Raw genomic sequence first — 6,035 nt, forward strand, 5'->3', positions numbered from 1 at the left:
GTGCCGACTTCAAGCAGCAAGAAAACAGTACTTAAAACAGACCACGACGAACAAGAACGCTGGATTCACCGACTCCGACGAAGCGTATAGGCCTAGCAGGCATTCCGACTCGGCGCTGCGTTGCTTCGTCGCAAGACCGTCTGCCTACGACCGGCTGGCGTGCTAAATGGAATATGCCCGCGCAACCCTTGTGGACCCTTCCCGTATTATAGTTTGATCACTGACCTCAATTCTAGATCAAGAGGTGAGGAGGTCAATCTCTTCCCCTTGTTTTCCGAGGCAGTGTTGACGAACACTCGTCGAAAAGGGACTCTCGTCGATTCTATCTTCTTGTTTTGTGTGATATAGAGCTGAAATAAACGCCGTATGGATTGCCTTCGTAACACGGTATGTACACTTTGTTATTGGTATGCCATTTTTATTCTGACAGACTGCACGTCACTGTCGACCCCGGTCCAACCTTTCTTTGCCGAGTGTCGCGTCAGTATCGAGTTGCAATCGTAAAAGAACGGTCCCGAAGCGCTTACCAACAGCGCGAATACAAGACTTCCATCAAGCGCGCGCGTCCGCTCCGAGTGTAAGCAGGTATTTACGTGGCTCTTGCTGACACTCGTAGTTCAAACGTATCTTTTTTAACGTCGGCTCGCTCCTGCATCTCCGAGGCCGCGAAAAACGCCATCTACGTCGCTTTGCAAACGACTGACACGGGCCGGCCCTTCTGCCAACAATGACGGGGTGGTGACAAGACTCGCTGCACTTCCCAACAGGCATACCGGCGTATGGGACTAGTCCCATGCTGTCGCTGTAGCGCAACATATCTCATTGAATTTCGCTCAGCTGCGATGCGGCGATGAGAGGCGCCGATTCAGGAAATACGTCGGTGACATCAGCGCAGTAAAACCTACCGGCGCACCCCAACTCGTTGCCGCTAACACTCCCATTCTCCTACTGCCGAGAGAACTTCCGGTTCCGGAAACGGTCTACGTCACGGCTTCTTTTGCGGTCAGTTGGAGAGAATGAAAAAGTCGATTTTTCAATAATTTTTTGTGTAAAAGTTAATAAACCGAGACGAAAACGGATGCCTGTTCGGCATTCAGTGAACATTGACGGTTTAATGTAAAAGTTATCTGGAAAAAGTAAAAAGGTCATTTCATGGTCCCTTTAAGCTCAAGGAGCAGCCAAGTTTCAGATTAAAACGTTTTTCGCATTGTCATTAGCTGCGTGAGCTTCTTCCGTATAGTTGGCAAAGGTTGGCTCTCCGTACATGCTCTGCGGGTGTAACGAGAATATATAAATATTCAAGCAAAAGGAGCCCAAAAGTTGCAGCCCCGCCGGGGACATCTGAGCCATCAAGTTACACTGTCTACGATTGTCACAGCCGCTATAGCACCAAACATTCATCCCCAGTAGTTAAACTTCTTTTTCTATTTCTAGCGCGCTGCCACGCGAATGGAGTAATCCCATTTTCTATGAACTACAAAATTCCTTGTGTTATGGTGTTCAGAAACGATAGTGCCACCACAATTTTCTAGATACTTACCTCTAGCGTGGACACCCGAAAGGTTTTTGCTTCAAAGAATTCATCCCCGACACGTAAACAGATACAAAAGGTCTCAAGATCTATATTATGTTATCAGAGTTTAGTAAAAACGATAACTCCACAAAAATATAAACACTCACGCCCCCCCGCCCCGCCGTTTTACACAGAGGAACTGCCCTCCCTAAAATGGAGGTCTGGATCCGCCCCTGTGAACGATAAGCCCTACTTGCGTGCTGACAGCTTTGATATGTACTACGTATATGAGCGCAACATGCACATATTGGAGAATGACGCAGGGAAAAGCCCGATACTTCTCCGGAGTTGAGGCGCGCTCCGATGATAGGCAGTCACGTTCCCATTGGCCTGCCAGGGCCGTAGCTTCCGCTGTACTGGCATGTTACGCGATCACGGCTTCCTAGGGTACCCAGTATCTCTTGCTTCACACACGAGAGTAAATGCTCACGTTTGAACAATGCAGCAGCCACTCCCAGGGATACCCAATATTTCTAGCTCCAGTCACTAGATAGCGCCGAACCAAACAGCATTGCAGGTTGCCTATACCTTCTTGAGTTGCATTGGACTATTGCTTCGTTTGATTTACCTGCATCTCGTGCACCGGTGCAGAAAAGTGTAGGGCAATGTACTTCCGGTCATATCTCAATACACATACCGGAAATATACATTGACCTACACTTTTCTGCACCAGTGCAGAAGGTACAAATCAAACAAAGCTATTGTTTTGCATCGCCATGCCTATAGATGACATTTAGGGTTTTAAGTGTAACGTTCGATCGCACATTCTCGTTTTGTCTCCCCTCTATTTTTTTACTATACAGGTTGAAATGTTTTACTATATTTTCGTCGTGCATACCGGATCAGCCTATTAGGTGGCTGGGGACGAGAGCAAAAGAAAAAGCTTGCATCCCCAGCTACCTGGTAGGCATATCTGGTATGGGCAACTTATAGACCTAGAACAGTATATGTATTTTAAGGGCTATGAATCTGACCCTGTCCATGTTCACTCCAGTGTGCCCCAGGGCTCTGTTCTGGGGCCCTTGCTTTTCCTTCTCTACAAAACAATATCACTAAAAATATAGATGTCAAGAACAATTGCTTCGAAAAGATTCTTGCTTGGTGTTGGGAATGGCAAACGGGGTTGTATAGCACTAAAACTGTATTACCGTCAATAACGTGGGAAAAGCGTCCCATGGGATTTTATATCGCATCGATGGTCAAATAGTTGAAACTGTCAAAGAGTCCAAGTGTTTGGGGTTATATTTTAATAACAAAATATTATGGAACAAGCACATCAATTACATATCGACAAAGGCGACCTGGCGGCTCTGGTCCTCGAAATGTCTCCCGAGGTTCTCTTCACCTAACACAAAGCTTACTGTCTACAAAATTTATTATGACCAACCTTAAAATATTCAAATATGGTTGTGGGACCCATTCACTAAAACTAATATAAATAAGCTTAAAAGCATACAAATGAAAGCGATAAGGTTCATATCCATCAAATATAACCTACTAAGGTCACCCTCAGCAATGTTGCAACAGGCAACTATCCTTACATTAAGTGAACAGGCACAAATAGATAAACTAAGGATTTTATTTTTAATGATTCATGAAAATTAAACATTGACACAACAAACTACATACAATTTTCGAGCAGAATAAACACCAGATCATCTCATGAACATTCAATAATAAAGTATCAAGTTTGTCTGGACCACGGTGGAAGAAACACATTTAGGTTAATGACTCTCTCTCTGTCCGACGCGGCGGCCACATTAAGTTCAGCGCACCTAGCGCGCACTTCGCTCGCACAGGGATAGATGGCTCCCAAACCGATTGTTCCGGTGGTTTCTCCCAGCGGTGGTCCCTCATTCCCTCACTCACTGCTTCTTGTTGTACCCACGGTGGAAGAAACACGTTTAGGTTACGACTTTCTGTCCGATGCAGCGTTCACGTTATATTCGGTGCACCGAGCGCGCTTCACTCGCACGGGGATAGATGGCACCCAAGTACGAGGTTCCTCCCAAACCGACCATTCCAGTTGTCTCTCCCAGTGGTAGTCCCGCATCCCCTCGCTCACCGTATCTTGTTGTACCTCACCGCCGCCACGTTGCCACCAAGTCGCCAGAATCTGTGTATCTGTGTTCTCTTCCTTTTTCTTGTTTGTCTTCGGGTTAAGGCTCACCTTCGTGCTTGATGGTGGCACCCGTGATCGACACAGCACCAAAGCAGAACACGAGGCCAGCCATTGGCCGCACACCCCAACCACACCACCAGACCGTGAAAAAGGTGAGCACGCTACGCTGCCGCCACCGTGACCTTTGAGGAGGGACCTGATACTGCAGCGCCCTCCACGGCAGCGCGTAACTAACCAGTCCTGGTTCGAGGCTGGCTCCGAACACGATCTGGTCGCTCGCTCCCCGCGGGAAGAGCGGCCGGTCATCACCTAAATGTGTTTCTTCCACCGCGGTCTGGACATGTTCAAAGACTCTTTTTTCCCCAGATCAATTGTTGAATGGAAAAGGTTGCTTGCTGATTCGGCAGATTCAGATTCTTTTGACTAATTTATTGATAGAGTCACTGCTTACTTAGAGAAACAGAACATTGTCAGATTTGTTATTTTGTCATTTCCTCATATGACGGGTGTTTATTATTTGATGCAATATCTCAGTGCCGTTTTTGTCTTTATCGATGTTCAAATCTATTGAATTTTCTTTGCATTGGTGCCTCTCCTACTACGGCTCTCTATGGGCCAGGTAGTAGTATTATGAAATAAATAAATAAATATAAAACATTTCAACCTGTAAATAGTAAAAAAATAGAGGGGAGGCAAAACGAGAGTGTGTGACGGTCACGCTTATATCGTAAATGTCTTCTATTGGAGTGGCAACAGCAAAACAATGTTTTCGTCTATTCTGGAGGTGACAAAATTCAAGATGGCACCATGTACCTTGAGGAAAAGGTATACGTGGCTGCAATATCACGTCACTGTAATGGTGCTGTATCATCACGGCATCATGCGCAGAAGCTTTGCTTCTCGCGAATCTGGATTCTGTTTATGCGCAGTGCCGACACCTGATGTGAGCAAACACCGACTCGTCGGTAAACAGTGCATCGGTCTAAACAAAGAATTGTGGGACGAGTGAGTGGAAACAAGTCTTCGAGTGGCGACGCTAGATCCTGACCGCTCCATTAGAGACCCTCGATTGAAGGGAGGTGTAACTCGGGGTGTAAGATAGACTGGTGGGGAAACGAGAGCCAAATGAGCGACCGGATTGTGTCCCCCTCGGTTTTCTCTTGTTCTGTGGCGCCATCTATGTGGAGCACCGCAAACTCTCACTCCGAGTGGGCAACCGGTGGCGACCGGCTAAACTGACGGAGATGATTTCTCGTGAATTTTCAATAGAGGACTGTCGTGCTCTCGGTTTATTTTGCGCACTCTCCCATAAAGTTCCATGCAAGTCCGATTCCAATTTTTTTCCTCTCGCCACAGCGCCATCTGTCGCAAATCAGGGCTACTACCCGCAAGCAGACGAGTACACAATCCGGTAGGCTTCTATGGGCCGTTTCCCCACCTGTCTATCTTACACCCTGGTCTAACTGAATTAAACAGTGGGGAGCATTTGTAATCTAATGGTGGACGCATCCTATGGAGATTGGTGTCTACAGAGATTAATCGCCGTGTTGTCGCGGGACGAGGAGAAAAGCAGGCGGAAAGGCGGAGACGTTTGCAGACGATCAACGCTTTTGCCACCTCCTCATAGCTCATATTGCAAAAGCGGCCCATAAACCACGTGACCATGATCGAAACTCTCTGTAATACAGGCTCTCAGGCTCCATTGAGCTACGACATAGGTTGAGCTACAGGAACATTGCTTTTGTGCCCATTCTGGCTCATGTTTTGTCTCCAAGTTGATAAAAAGAATTGCCTCTCCCCTATGCCCTTTCTCTCTTCAAATTTCAAAGCGAGAAATTCTCCAACTAAGTCGCCAACAGGGGGTCCCAGTTCTTTCAAAAGACGATCTAGAACACACTTTTTGTCCGTGGCACCTGCGGCCAGTTTCGATCAGTTCATCGAACAATTCTCATCAACGGTTCATTTCATCGGCACATCTTGGGACGTTTCGTTGATCATAATTCTGCTGTTTTTGCAACAAACGTGTCGCCTGGCTTACGGGGGAAAGAAACAAGGGGGGCCCAAGGCTCGGGTAGACATGCCTCTGTGAATCACGCACTAGCCTTTAGCAGCTCCCAGATTTTATTCCGCACTTGGTAAAACAATAGGTACGTCCTTGAAAAAACATTGCAGGAGCGTGTGTCTACGAAACAAGTTTTCACAAAGCGCCAGTGTTGACGGAATGTGCTTTTGTCCATGGAATTCGGTTGCCCCCAAACCGCATACACACGAAACATGCTTTATCGAAGCAATACGTACACTCCTGCGGGCAAAGAAGCTTGTTCATAAACAAAGATCTTG

Source organism: Ixodes scapularis, unplaced genomic scaffold, assembly GCF_016920785.2.
Source record: "Ixodes scapularis isolate PalLabHiFi unplaced genomic scaffold, ASM1692078v2 PGA_scaffold7__128_contigs__length_106722199, whole genome shotgun sequence".
NCBI classification, from domain to species: Eukaryota; Metazoa; Arthropoda; class Arachnida; order Ixodida; family Ixodidae; genus Ixodes; species Ixodes scapularis.